General features: G+C 35.4%; 1 protein-coding gene and 1 long non-coding RNA gene across 2 annotated transcripts in view; one reads left to right on the plus strand and one right to left on the minus strand.

Moving 5' to 3' along the window:
- Positions 1-16,388, plus strand: part of LOC103312347 (B-cell lymphoma 3 protein) — a 467,353-nt gene that overhangs the window by 43,028 nt on the left and 407,937 nt on the right. The window lies entirely within an intron of this gene.
- Positions 1,009-4,901, minus strand: LOC135267297 (uncharacterized). Its single transcript, XR_010335716.1, has 2 exons — positions 4,457-4,901; positions 1,009-4,397 (listed from the first exon to the last, which is right to left on the minus strand). It is a non-coding gene; the product is annotated as an uncharacterized LOC135267297 (long non-coding RNA).

Consider the following 16,388-nt stretch of genomic DNA (forward strand, 5'->3'; position numbering starts at 1 on the left):
TAGCAGCCGCATGTTGTCGCATTAAACTGAATCGTGGATCGAGCGATGTAGTACTACGGCTTGTAGTCGTTGACTCAAAAAGTCGCTTCGCCTCCGGTTGCTTGATCTCATGATGAATTGATATTTTTTCCTGTTTTGGGACAACTTCGCGTTCATGTTTAATTTCAGAAATTAAACTTTTTATTGGATCAGTTAGAGGTTGAATATGGGTTGCGAAACGTCTTTGCGAACTTGCAATGTGTGAAGATAATGATCGTACTTTTTGTTTAACGTGTCGTCTTGCCTTATCCAGCTCTAAAGCTAAACGTTTATCCATGTCGATCGTCGACTAATAAATAAATCTTTGACAAACATTTACATTTATATTTTAATGAACTGATCAAAACCGTTACGATAACGCCCATTGTCTTGTTCAGCATCCTTATCAATAGTAACAAATCCATACGGTTTTTGCCAACACTGTGAACACATTTTCTGAAAGGTTTCAAATGACATATCTGTACCAACGTGATCATTAAAAATATGTTTTAAATTTAATACATCCTGAGGAAAGATAATTATGAAATTAGCATTATCACGAATTAATTGTTTCTGAATGGAAGAATACGTTTGGCTAATAAATATACAATCGATATTATAATGCCTACCAAAGCAAAAATAATCACGTATTATATTTTGGTTACAAGTGACTACATCATCAAATATTATTATGGAATAGGGTTTGATTTCTTTAGGAGGAGGAATTTCGGCACCATCTTCATATTCATAGTAACCGACTTTATCGAGAGGTGCCAGAACCGATTTTAAAAATTGATATTTTGGTTGTTGTAGGGTTTTTGAGAATAAGTAAATGTCTGTGAAGCGTAATCCATTTGGATGCAGCAAGAGACTTAATATCACATTTGTTTTTCCACATCCAGAACGTCCAACCACTAGTCCTCTTTTTACACTATTATTGAATAAAGTATTATGTTTAGGAAACTGTTGATAGGGTACACAAACTGAATAGTCGTGGTTAGAAATTTTTAATAAATCTTTTTGTTGCACAAGTTTCATTGTTGACTTACAGAATACAAATAAAAATACTTTACACATTACATCAATTATAAATACATAATAATAATAAATACGTAGTATAAATAAATGGTTACATATCGTTACATATCTACAATAAGGTAAAATTCAATCAGTGGGTTCCACATATTTTTGCAATTCTCTAATTAGAGAATCTAAATTTCGATCTCTATCAATATCGTAATGTCCCCAGGCTAATGTATCAATTGAATTACCTAAAATGTATCGTTTATCATCGAAATTAGACAGTGCTATTTTATTCCTTAATTCGGTATACATATTATGTAAATAAGATTTGAAAACGTTCATAACACAGAAAACTGATGAAGATGAAGGATTTGTTGCAATTGCCCGATATTGTAACAGTGTTAGAGATTTATCAATTACATGTTTACTTACACCTTTAGCCTTTTTAATTAAATCATTCACTGTTTGCACACAATATGCTTTGGCACCGGTGCCATAAAGAAGTACAATTGGTACACCAGCATACTCATCTTTCATTTTACCGATAATAGACACAGTTTTAGGAATATCATGAATATTATTCTCGGGATAATTTGAAGTATCAAACCGATCGATATTCTGTTTAATATCATTATATACGTTTTCCGTATAAATTTCTAAAATTAATGAATCCGTATCCGTATACAAAAGCTGTACATTATTTCCATACTTAACTTTAAGGAAATTATAAAAAAAGTCATACATTAAAGTTTTTGAAATTTCCAATATACTGAATCCTACATAAATAGGTTTATCATACGTTACTTGAACTTTATTCATTTCTATTGCAACTAAATTTTCAGTAAAAATAGAACAATTTTTAAATTGTGGTTTGGCTATCCATGTCTCTGCTCCATACTTGTGACCGTTTTTTTTCCAATGTGTAGCCAGTTTAATATCTACCCGATTATCGACATTTTCCATGGTTTTTCCATACACGCTATTATTCATGAGTTTAAATAAATCTTTTTCAAACTTATTTTTAGTCTGATTTCGTAATTTCGTATTTAAATCAATATATGGTTTGAGCCATGACGATTGATTGAATTTTAGTACTCTATGAATTTTTGTCAATTCTAGTCCATTTTGTAGAGCTTGTTTTAAATTTCGATAGTGTATTATGTAGTTTGTTTTAGCACATAGATTTGGAATGAGTTTCGCACATTTTCCGTTTGGTGGAATTAAATTTTCAGGTAGAAATGGCATATCATTATGAGAGTTGTGTAAATGATAAGGATAAGAGATATCAACTTCAAGGACATAACCTTCAGGTGTGGTATCAGTCAAATCCATAATACTAAGTGAATTAATTTCGTCTTGCGTTAACCAAGTAAATCCACCTAAAGGGAGTACTTCACTCATAGCCCAACCATAGAGATTTGTTGCATCGAGATATAAAATGTATGATGTCGGTTTCGAAGGGTCATAATTTGGAAGAAATTTATTATTTGCTTGAGCCGCTCGTTTAACACATGTACTAACTCCCCCACGAATCCCTTTTTTGAAAAAATGCAACATATCTATATCAGTCAATAATTCTAATTTTACATGGGTAAATTTAAGCATAGCATTCCAACTAAGAGATGGTGCTGTCACGTAATGTGCTGGATCAAGTTCATAATGCTTAAGGCACATGTTTCGAAAATTCTCAAAGACATCAGCTAATAGTAAAATATCACTTTTTAAATAGAGATCAGAATATTCGCCTAGAGTCTGACAATGGAATGTATTCCATACGGTATTAGCTCGTTGATAATCATCTTCAGAAATATGCTCATCGCGAAGTTTATCGTAAAAATCAATTTTTTGTGGTAATTCCATGAGATCTAATTTAGAAAAATCATCGATAAATGAATATGGAAAAACCCCTTTCTGTCTAATTAACTGAAATTCTCTGTCAACGGGAAAGTATCGTTTTACTTCCATACATTGAGCATCATCCAAGGCTGCTGCCAGTTTTTCTAATGAACATGCCAAAAACTGAAAACTATCTATAAAACGCAAGTGTAAGTGCTCCTTGACTATTCGATTGTTTGAATTTAGATATTCGCCTACACAAATTTTTTTCGAAAATGTAATATATTTCTCTTTAGTTTTACCAAGGATATTAATTTCACTTTCTTCAAGGGCCAACTCTTTAATGAATAAGTGACTATCATAATTTGTTAAATTATGAAATACTATCGGAATAAAATTTGGAATTTGAAAATTCAAGTTACAATTACTGTGCGCGGCGGACCTATAACGACCCGTTAAATGACAGTGATCTTTTACTTTAATATCATTCTGTTGAAAAGGTTTTTGACAAATATGACATTCCGTTGCTGTAAGATAATCAAACTCTTCTTGAATAGTTAATGGAAGCATTGGTTGTACAATACTTAAATACTTTTTATAAATCTCTATCAAATCTATTTCTAATGCTGTAATAAAGTCAACCACAGATGACTGTCCTCGAAAACTTTGGAATTTAGATAATTGATCATTATATGAACATTTAATGTAATATGCACATGAATATGGTTGATGGAGAAAAGTTTTTATCGAAAATGATTGATTTGGATTTGGTGCAACTGTACTCATAGGTTTCAATAAACATTCGAAATCAGCATAAACAATAAATGGGATAGTCATTTTATGATGATAATTTTGAAATTCTAATACATTAGCGGGAACATTATAACCAAATCTATTTGTTATTAATTCATTATTTGGGATTCTAGCATAAAGTTTTCCACAATCAGTCGAAGAATGTCTATCTAATAAAGCTTGGGTTGTGAAATATTGTAGACATCCATCACAAAAAAATTTTGAATGATGATGTTTTGAGAGTTGGGAAGATACTAAACGTGGCAAATTAGTTATTGTACAGTAATGTTGATTACCATCGTTATCACTCAACAATAATAAATTTATATGTACCGGTTTCTTAAAGTTTGTAAAATATAATGGTCCCACAATTTCAAATTTTACCTTATTGTTTACATAAAGTAATTCAAGTCCGTAAACATTAATAGAGACATTATTTTGACTTTCAAATTTTGCAATACTATCCAGTTTTACAGGAAATTCAATACCTTGGAAATTAAAAAGTGTCGACCAATGTGGATATGAACTGGGTAAATGTTCTGGTCCCATAGGTAGACACACTGCTGCTACGACACTCCAACCAAAACAATGAATATCCTGATTTTGAACATTAACTATTGCCCTCTTCATTTTCACGCTTGGCGGTAGTGGGATATACGATGAAGCTTTCAATGGATTGTAATAGTTTACATTTAATTCTAAATGTAAGATTTTCACAAGTGTCCAGCCTAAAATAAAGAAGCAAAAAAATAATTGTATTATAAAGATTTTTACAATATATAACTACCTGAATCTCGTTCCAAAAAATCCATCATTTTTTGACTAATAACTTCTTGAAAGTCATGCAACATATTCCTAATATTCGTGCCTAAAGTGACAATTCTGTTAGTAGTATTGAAAGATTTTACATCAAATATATTTTTTGACTCAATGGTATACAATCCAAATAATTCCAAATTAATTTTGATTGTACTAAATTTTTCAATTTGTGAAACAATAAGTCCAAGTAATTTATTGTGAATTTTATCCATAAATTCATTTAAATCGATATAATCGCCCTCATCACAAATCCTATATGAAGCGATGCGTGATTTAAATGCACTGCTGAGTGCAAACACCCCATCCTCCAAGGGAGTACTTTGACAATTATTTCTATGCTGTCTACTTCTCTCATGAGCCGTAATAAGCTTTGGAGCAATTTCTTGATTACATGTAACACACATATAATTGTTGCTAGCTAGAAAAGAAAAATAATTGAAAATAGAGTACCTATTAGTTAAAACTTACCAGTTGAATGACATATTTTCTGTTTTTTGGCGGCCGGTCCTCCATTTTCCTGTTTTTTGACCACTTGACAATAGAGCTTTTCATGGCGTAGTCGTGATTGACGGGTTGTAAATTGTTTATTACAGTTTTCACAGTGATGCATTTTCTTATGAAAATATGAAATAATAAATTAAACAGGTTACTAATAAAGTTTAATTATAAATTTGCTGCCTTCTGTTACTATCTTTGAAAGACTTTTATTTATACTATATAAATATATATTTTTTTGTGTTCAAAGATAGGTATCCAGCAAGACCTCGAGGAGGAGCAGCATGCTTGCCATCGTGTTGTAGGTAGTATGATGTTAAAATTTGGAAAATCACGTCCGAATTAAATGTACTTGATATGAGTGTAGGACGGAAATAGGATTTATTAATAATAATTATTAATATTAACATCATTAATATTAATATTAATATTATAATTATTAGTAATTAATATTAATGGGGACTTTCGCGCACGTCTACGAGGCTTTCTAGGGCGCCGACTCCTCCTTGATCGTGAGTGAGGGGGAGTGGGTGGAATGATGTTGTCGTCGTCGTCATTGTCTTCGTTTTCGACATCAACGTCTCCACCCTCCACCCTATTCTCAACTCTATTATTTATTTGCCCTAGAATGGGTGACAATTGAGAGGGTTGAATGATGTCATTTTCAACATCCATCTCTTCACCCTGCCTCCTCTCTTCAACCCACGGCTCTGCCAGTGCGTCAATGACATTTTGAGTAATAATACTCATCGGATCGAACGTTGCAGGAGGCTGAGGGAGTGGTGGTGTGATGATGTTAAGTTCCACATCAACCTCGGATCCAGATAGTTGTTGTATGTCATTGACGCCCTGTGATAATATCATGGGTGACGGTGGTGGTGATGGTGACCGAATGATGTTATTTTCGGCCTCTACCACCACCAATCTCTCTGGCAGAACATCATTTTCCTCAATAATCGGTGAATTGGGTTGAGGGGGATGTTCAACGTTACCATTGATAACGTTTTCCACCTCAACCCAAGGCTCCGATAAAGCGTCAATGATGTCCTGCGATATTATCATAGGGGGTTGAGTTAATACCGCGGGTGCCGCTTTAGGAGATGTTGGTGTAACGGGGCGGGTAAACACTGGCTCAACGAAGGGGCTTTGTGGTGGTAGTGGTGGACTGGGAGAGATTGGGGGTTCTTCCACCACCACCATATCATTATCAAATACATTTAACTCATCGGTAACCGAATTATTGATGGGACAAGTTCCTTCATCCACAACCGGATTGGACGCCGCCTCGTCTTCGTTAATAAACTGGTCTATTAAGGTCAACGAGATGTCGTCCGAATAATCATTTTCAATACCATGTTGAGCCAGGTATTGCGTGAATGGTAAAGAAAACGATAATTCACTATCAGGTTGTGATGAAGGAGTAACCATAGAATCATCATCCTCATCAACGATTTGAACAATGTTAGCAACAGCGTGATTAGCTAATTGCTTCTCTTTCACACTTAACTGACTACATTCAATCACATCCTCTTCAAGACAATCTTCCCTCAAAGATTGACTTAAAGACGACTTGGCAAATTGTTCAAATTGTGTCTCATCATTTTTGATTAATTTTGAATTAGCAGGTCTAATAATTACATCAGAAACGATATTGATTCTAGGTTTATCCCTATTAAAACCACTACGGTTTTGATAGGGATTTGCAACTTTTCCCTTCAATACTTTAAATAATAACTTGGATGACTGGTTACTTACAGTTGTCCTAGTTGAGGGACCGGGACACTGAGAACACTCGTCACCATGAGAACACGGTTTAAAATGAGCAAAATAATTAATTCAATTAATATTCCATTTCATTACAAAAAATATTTTTTGAAGAGTTTGTATTTTCAAAGTTGCTTCTCGATGATTGTTGATAATCATTATTAGTATTATGGGATAAAGATGAATCAAAATAATTCCCATTTCCGCAATCAAAACTCCTCCAAGAATATTCACGATGTGGAAGACATCTTCGTAAATGTCGTCGAAGATCTTTTACTTTCAGGCGATGTCCTGGATTATTACGACACGTTATCCAACTCTCTTGATCCATGATTACTAATAGACTGATGAGTTGAGATTATTTACACAATGTTTTGTACACTTTTAACGAAATGTTTGTTTTAAAAAAAATACGTTATGTAGACTGCAATATGCGTTATCGTTTAGATGGTACATGCATTTAACTTTATCGGCGTGTAATGTTGGTTGTTGTGGAAATTCAATAACTTGTTTATGTGTATATTTTTTCAAAAATTCGGCTTTTTCTTTTCCTTTTACGTAAATTTTGTCAACATCCTTCAACACATTGTTTATAACTTGTACGTGCTTCCAATATGGAATATGTCCCATATTCCAGTCAATACAATGATAATTCTTCATTAACCATTTTACTTGTTTTTCATCTTGAGGATTCAAAAGTTGTGAAGGGAAAGGGGGTTGAAAAACATAGTGTGCGAGTTTGTCTCCTCTTAAAGCAGCCAGTTCTTTAACTATAAACTTTTTTCCAATTTTGTAACCTTGAACGTCTATAATCACTTCGTTCTCCATTACTATTAATATTAATTTAGACTTGTTTTACAGATTTTGTCAACGGTGTATATGTAAAGGCTCGGTCACTAATGACTAATGCATATGCAGTGGTTCCCTCACTTATACCGGTGTCTGTATCAAATTCAATTCTCAGTGCAATAGACTGTGTTTGTAAACCAGTTTTTTGCATCGAACAATCAATTATGATTAGTGGATAACTGTCGAAAAACTGTGTAGGTGTAATGTGTGTTTCTTTTTTATCTGTATAATAGTATCGGGATCTAAAGTTTGTAAACATTTCATATAATATACCGAAATGGTGTTTTTTATATGAAATATTTAAATTTTCATACGGATATCGTTCATTATTTAGGAATACTCTCATATTGGTTATATCGCCTCTATCAAATTTACTCATATTTTTATCATTTCACTGGCCAACTACACTTTGTAGTATTTGGAAAGAGTGGCAGCGAATGAAGTTCCCAGCTTCTGTACGGTACTGCAATTTCTTTATCTTTTTCAATGGTTTTTGTCAATTTAACCTCTTCTTAGATCCCAACCAGACATTGTTAATTTCAGACTTTCACTTTGATTTAATGATGCCAGATTTTTCATAGTTGTTGTAATACCTGGCTTTGTGTTTGTATCTACAGTTACTCCACTTACTTCATACCGTATTTCACTAAACAAAAAAGCGACACCATTATTTACAAACTTGGTTTCTGTTGCTGGTACAGTTTTATTGGTTGTAGCGTCGGTTTTAACCAATTGTCCCTCAATTAAAATTAAACTATCACATGGTAGTGTACACAAATCTTCTTGTAAAGGAATTCGAATTTCATCCGTGTTTTCATATCTGGCTGTATATGCCTCATGACTTTGAAATTTGTAACCTACCACACCTTCATCCCACTCAATACCCTTCTCAATATCGAACATTTTTTATGTGTATAATTCAAATCCTAATGATTTTAGAAACAGTTTATTTTTATTACTTAATTGTTGCACGTTTCGTTTCGTACTAACTGTTTTTCTACACTTTTGTTGCTTTTTATATGAGTCAGTTCTAAAACTAATACCCATTTTCTTCTTTCTTCTGCAAATGTAATCCAACTGTTACAGTCTCTTGTTGAAAATTGACCAACTTTTCATCTTGATCTATTATTTTAAGTGTAATATTTCTGATAGTTTTAACACTAATGGGTAGATAAATCACATGATCTGGTGACTGTACTATTTTAAATCCAGGTGGAACGTTTGGAAAAAATTGATAAATTATGTGTACAGGTTCTCCATTTTTAAAACTTCCAATTGTAATATTACATTCAATCATAATCGAATTAAGTTTCATTATGTCTGCAATATTATCCGAATCTTTTCCAATATTTTTTGGAACTATTTGACTATTAAATCCCAACACTGGTCCGATAGTATTTGGTTTGGTAAAGTCAACATCTTTTGTTGCTTTGATATGTGTATGTAATGTATTATTGTTTGCAGTAATAGATAAGAGGTCATTACTGAATTGTTTTTCAATTACATGTTGTAAATAGTTGTTTATATCGGTTAATTGATAACAACCGGTCGGTATTTTAAATTCGACATCCCCGAAAAAGAATTTATTATTTTCTTCATCAATATTCGGTATACTGTTGTAGACTTCAAAATTTGTAACACCCAGTTCATAGACACCATCACTAACATCAATCGGTGGATTAAAGTCAGCACTTAGTATCGCTGATTTTCCTGTTAATACAAACAGCATCTTTGATTCGACTAAACTTATAATTTGCATGTGTGTCTATATAAAAACTTTAAACATAATTGTCCACAATTATATGAACCCATTTTCTGATATCCATCATAATTGTATGTAATGTTATTACCATCATTATCACTTTTGAAATAATTGATAATCTCTGTTGGAGGTTTTAAATTGCCCATACTATCAAAGTATAATATATTATTTTTATTTTTTACATATGCTGTCCAATGAGTTCCACTATTTTTTTCTTCATCTAAATTTATAATTCCTGTTTCATTTTTATGTATAATTTTCGGTAATTTATTACGCATATATACACCTCTAAAATTTGGAATTTGTAATAGTCGAGCAAACTTTATTATTTCAATATTAGTGAGGGCGTGACGTGGTAATTTTACTGGGAGTTTTTTTTCTGATACCATTTATATGGACCAATGTAAAGACCTTTCCCTTTAGTTTTTCCTACACCTTTACCGCTACTCATTTCCATTGCTTTATTATGCCGCATAGTTTCCTCCAACATTTTTTTATCTACCGAAGCTTTATTTACAGCAGTCGCTATCCCTGCAGCTCCTCCTCCTAAAGCGCCTAGAGCACCTAATAGTGGTAATAGGAATGGTAAAAAACCACCATATTTAGGAGCAACTAGAACTCGTTGTTTTTTTGTCTTCTTTTTTTTACCCTTTTTACTTTTAGGTCCCATTCCGAATTTTACTTTGCCTTTCATTATACCAGCAATTGCTAATGCAGCTGCTTTTTCCCCAAACGATGCGTCTTTTGCTTTTAAACGTTCAGCTGCTTTACTTAATAATAACTTATCTGCTTCGTGTCGTTTTTGCAAATTAGTTTCGTTGGCGTACGATATATCGTGTTCTTTACAAGCCTGATCTAATTTATTTCTACCACTATGTCCAAGTGCAATTCGTTCTTGTAATTTGGTTCCAGGACCACAAAACTGATAACCCGGTATATGTAATTCAATGGGTAATTTATTTATTAATTTATTTATTAGACCCCAACCTCTCTTTGTCAGAGTTGAATCAATACTATGTTGAGAATCACAAGTCTGTTTATTATATAACTTCATTTATTTACTTTTATCCATACAGCAAAAGAATAATCTAGATACTAATTTAATCTAAGGTTACAAGTTGTTTATATCTAATTTCTACTATTATTAACTAACATTCTATACCACTATCACAGCTACTTGATGAGTCGTCAGAATCATAGTCATCAGAATCATAAAACATCATTTGTCGCTCTCTACTAAAATACCACATTTTAACAGTCATTCTGTTTATTAAATTATTTCCACACAACTGAGAATTCTGTCCTATTACTGTATTACACCAAAAACACTTGTAGTTTAACACTGAAGTCACATGTAGATGACAAATGTGAAATCTCACTGCCAAAAGCTTCACACATCTCAAACAAAAGAATTTTCTGTTACCACAGTCCTTTGGAGATAGGCAAAAGAGCATGTAGCAGTAAGGATCTGAAAACATTTAAAACTTAATTTCTACAAGTACATACAATCTCATATTACATACCATTGTCAACTTCCATTATGCTGATTTAAGTTAGTGGTATATAGCTATAATTTTTTGGGCATTTTCCGGATCCACTTGGCTAGCTGTGTAACACGGAGTTTTACACTTATGACAAACGAAACCATATTTTCTAAGTAACTCTTTAAATTCTTCTTCATTACACGTAATGTCAATACTTAAAGAATTATTCCACCCATCTGGATTAATAATAGAAATGTCCTTAGTGCTGCACTGTTCACACACAACCACTCTATTAAAGAAACGTTCCCAACCACCTTCCAAAGATATGTGTCCTAACTGGTTGTGGAAACACGTTTCTTCCACTATTATGACACCTTCACAAGTAAAACGATACCACATTTTTTTTACTACTTTAATATTGAGAAATACTTATTAGATACTGTTTTTGAATTTGTATTGAATTCTATATATATTAGCTGCAGTGACCTTGAATGATAAGTAAAGAGGGAAGTTGTTGGCCTTGAAAAAGTGGGGAGTAGCATGAATAACCTTGACCTTGAAAACATCAAGGTCCAATAATGCCTTGACCTTGAAGTGGTGGGGGAAGTGAGAGGGGTTGGCCTTGAAAAGTAAGAGAGAGAACGAATGGCCTTGAAAGAAAGAGAGGGAAAATGGGCGGGGTCAAACTCAAGGTCAAGGTTGTGTTGTGTTGTCCCCCCATTCGTTATCTACTAAAGTCAATGTTTTTAAAGGCCTCTTGCAGCCTGTGTTTGTAAATAGGGCAGTCAACCGACCTTGCGCTATGATTTGTTTCCTGTTGCCCAGCTCTTTCGCAGTTGCTACATTTATGTTTAGAGTTTTCATTTTTAACTTTGCACGTATTTGATTCATGGTCTGTGCTAGCACAGTATCCACATTGTTTTTCGGAATTGAAAAACTTTGATACATGCCCAAACTTTTGACATTTGAAGCAACGTGTGACTCTAAGGTAATCTCTGACGTGTAACGATTTCCAGCTAATGTAAATTCTGCCTGATTTAGTAAAATAACTACGTGCTGCAGGATGCATTTCTACTACCCAGTGGTTGGTTTTGCCTTCTTTATTGCCTACTTTAAACGCTGATTTTACGAATTTCTCCGGAATGCTATCGGGCAAGTCTTCTTGATTTAAAATTTCTGCAACTAATTGTTCAGTGTCCTTATCTTTAGGGACATCAAAGATCTGAATTTTGGGCCATACTTTGTTTATTCTATCTGCACACAAATTTAGCGATTTCAAAACGGCATTTTCGGTTAAATTCAAAATTGACGAGCAACTTGATTCAATCAGAATTGCGTTATTGCGAATCGGCACCATTTTGTTGACCTTAATGCCAAAATCCTTAGGGGTTTTTGACATTAGAATTTTCCGGATGACTTTCGAAGATTTAACATTTTTTAAGCTCTCATTTGGCTTAATAATTACTTTAAAACTGCTCTGAGGGAGCTTTGTTGGGGCTGATGAAACTTCATGGCTTTTAGGCGAGTTTCTTTTTAAAATTTGACTGTAACCAGTCGGTAGTGACTGGTTTCCCATATTGCCCATTTTATTTCCAATAGCCTTTTCTACGATATTTGTAATTTTCTTCTCTAAGTTTGTTTCAACTGGGGGCATACTCAATTTTACTAAAATATTTCTTAGGCCAGCATGAATTTTTTGAATTGATTCCTGATAAGTCTGGCGATTACTGATGCACTCTTTTGATTTAAGTATAAAAGTGTCCAAAACATCTAAATTTTTTGCGCATTCTTCTATAATTTTCGTTACATCGTCACCGCGTGGCCTTAAATCGTCCGAATCATCGCGGGACATAGTGGACGCCGACGAATTTCGACGCGTTTGCACCATCCTGTCCAGCCCTGAACAGGCAAATTATTTAACACTACTCACCAGATTTTGTGTATTTTCTTTTGCTTTGGAAAACTGTTTGCCACAACACAAAACAATTTTCACTTCCACTTTCACTTGATCGATGCTCGATGTAGTCGGAGCGGAGCGGAGCGGAGCGGAGCGATCCGACTGGTTCGAGCGATGAACAGTGACTGACGATTACAAACGACAAAAAAAAAGGTGCCCGAGGGCATGTTTATTCAAGAAACAGCCGCCAAATTGGGCGGAAGGTGAGTACAAAACTTTTAAATATTTCAAAATTTGCGTACTGTTAAATATTAATTTAAAAGCTATTCAGTTCCAATTTTTCTGGCTTCAATGTTTCCGTCTCCTATTTTAAGATTGTCTACAGTGAAAGAATAATTTATCAAAACTTTCCCAAATTTTGCTTTTCGGTTTTGAAATTGAAGAACGAAAGAAGATGGTGAAATGAATGCGACAAGAAAAGTCCAGTGTAGGAAAAGTTTGAGAAATTTTACAATTTTTAGGCTGACGGGGGCGAGTAAGAATTTTTGTGGAAATAAAAGGAACTTAAAACTAACTTAAGTAAACCTAACTAACCTAGACTAACAATCACACTAAAGGTGAGTGAGGTGAGGGTGTTTTGCGTGTATGCTTGTGTGATTGTGTGTGTGTGTTTTGTGTGTATGGGTGTGTGATTGTGCGGGAGAAAATGTGTGTGTGTGTGTACTTGCGTATTGTGTGTGTGTGTGTGTGCATTTATTGTGATTTGTGGGTGCGTGTGTTGGCTTGTGCAAACTCATGTTATGACGTGCATAAATGTGTATGTGCAAGCATGTGTGTGTGTAGGCAAGTTTTGTGTATAGTGCAGGTGTGAAGTTGCGTAACATGTAAGTGTGTGTGTGTTTTGTTGTGCTCGTGTGTTTGTGTAAATTATGTATGTACAACTATTTACATTGTGGTCAATTAAATGTCAATCCGGGAACTCATAATCGAGTGGTCAAATCCGGGTGATTTCCCAATCCGTTTTGTGCGTCTGCGAACAGGTGGTGCTCCAAAAACTGGTGGATTGAGTCATCCTAACCTAACATTACATGCTAACCTAACTAACTTATTCTAAAGTCAAATCCGGGGGAGTCAAGTCCAGGGAAAGTGCACTGAAGACTTCGTCATCGTCAATGTAGGGGACCTGTGTAAGGTCAGGGGGGCAAATTCCGGTAATTTCCCTAATCCGATTTTGAGCGTCCGTAAACATAGGGCATTCTAAAATCCGGTGGATTGGGTCATCGTCATATTCGGGGCAATTGTCACACTTCGCGTTTTCACTTTTTCCAAGTCTGGTTTGGTGGATTCCAAAATTCCCATGTCCTGTGAGGACTTGAGACTTGTGATGTGAAAACGTGATTGGGGGGCCTTCAAGTCAGTGAAAAACGTCCGGAAAAAATTCAAACGAAATTCGTCCTTTCGTTGATGTTTCCCATCGGCTTTGTCAACAGTCAAGGGCACGAAGTCGGGCATATTCTTTGCAGTGGGCCACGGAGTCGAAGGTCTGTGGCGTAATTACCTCATCGAAGAGTAAAATACTCCGCCCATGTTTTATCTCGCTGATGCAATTTCGGAGCTGAATTTCAATGTCTATGGGAAGATTCCCAGCCAGGACAGCGGCGGCTTTCTTTGACACGGATGCGTAGCACTTTGCAAGAATACGGTTGAAGGGGGCTTGTGCAGACAGATATTGCCGGTTGTTCTTCACAACATGAAGTCTGTCTGACCAGATTCGGCTACCGTAGGTGATAATGGGAACAATTGCACCGTGATAAATCACGCGGAGTGATTGATCACATGTATGTCCAAATTTCCTTGAAGCAAGAGTTCGAAGACTCATTGAGATTTGCCGGACTTTCTTCGCTGTGTAGCTTGCATGGCTTTCGAACTGCAATTTGGAGTCGAGAAGAATGCCAAGGTACTTCTGCGTTTTAACAAGTGAGATTTTCTTTCCGTAAATCCGAATGTCGAGGTCCCGGTGGTGGGCTCTCGGAGGACATTTATGTATCATAAATGTTGTCTGCGTTTCTGAAACTGTCAATTTATTACGAGTAGCCCAATCTGTAATTTTGTTTGTTACCTGATTTAATCTTGTCTTAAGTTGTGATCGAAGATCTGATTTCACAATAACAGCAAGATCGTCGGCGTATGCGATTGGAGTTGCAAAATCCGACCATGCTGAGTTCAAAAGAGTGTCCATAATCAGGTTCCATAATGTGGGGCCCAGAACAGATCCCTGAGGGCATCCTTTGGTGCAGAATTTTCGAAGTGAGACGTCTCCCTGCGTAAATTCCACGACTCGGTCTGTGAGATAGCTCTTGATCATCGCTGTTAGTTTCGAAGTCACTCCTCGATTTCGAAGTGTTTTTATCAGAGAGGGCCACCATAAGTTATCAAAAACGCCTTTGATTTCAAAGAAGATCGTCGCCACATACTTGGCCTCGGAGTCCCGAATTGTTGAGACAAGTAAATGCAGTGCATCACTTGTCGAACGTCCCTTGACAAATCCGAATTGGCGTTGAGAATGCAACGGCGACAGGTCTTCTTCCAACTTTTTTTTTTTATTTAACGGAAGAAGAGTGCTTCAGCTGCGAGGCTATTAGCACCTGGTACAGTAATTTGGAATTCTATATACAAAGTTTCTTAAATAATTCAATGGTTAGATTTTGAATATCAGATTTGTTCTTTTAAGGAAGATTAGTATTTTACCTTCGTTTTTCGGGCTGAGAATATCTTCCATACGGTTGGGAAAATTGGCTTCGTTTCGAATGTCATGGTATTTTGGGCATTCGAGTAGGATGTGCCGAACTGTTAACCTTCCTTCGCAATAGCAGCATGTGGGGGGATCAACTTTCTTCAGGTGATACTCCTGAGTTAGACGCGTATGTCCTAGTCTGAGTCGATTTATGGTGACTTCTTCTCCTCTTTTCAGATTACTTGGAGCCCACTTTTTAATATCAGGATAAGCTTCTCGTAGCTTCGCTGTCGATTGGTTCCAGTGTTGTTGAAACAGGTTTGCATGTTTGGTGGTTCTTATTGTCTGCTGGACGTCCGTGCTGTGTTGACGGAACATTCAGGTGACAGTCGGAAGGCTTGTTGGGTGTCATTTGTGACGTAGGCAGCACCGACAGTATCGCTTTTAGATGCATCAGTGTAGAAAATGTAATTGCTAGAAATTGATGTTAAAAGTGCTGCGAGTTTCGTTTTTAATACTGATTTGAGCGGCTTATCTTTTACTAAGTTTAGTAGTTCGGTGTGTACTCTCGGTTTATTGTAGGTCCAGGGTGGGGTTTTTGATCTTTGAAACGGATAGATAATGGGGAGGGAGAGGTTTAGGTTCACCGAAGCTATTTTGATTCTTCTGTAGGCTGGTGGCGTCAATTTGACTTTTCTGCTGAATAGGTCTTCCTTGCGATTCGGAAACATCATGTTGTGTACTGGGTTTGTTTTGTTTGCCGATATTTTAGCTGCGTAACGTAGTATTAGTTCTGATCTTCGAGCTTCTAGTGATGGAATATCTGAAAGAGCGTAGAGGCTTTCGACTGGAGTGGTGCAGTATGCTCCTAAAGCAGTTCTTATGGAGGTATTTTGTATTGGGTTTAGTTTGTTT

This window comes from Tribolium castaneum, chromosome 11, assembly GCF_031307605.1.
Source record: "Tribolium castaneum strain GA2 chromosome 11, icTriCast1.1, whole genome shotgun sequence".
Taxonomy (NCBI): domain Eukaryota; kingdom Metazoa; phylum Arthropoda; class Insecta; order Coleoptera; family Tenebrionidae; genus Tribolium; species Tribolium castaneum.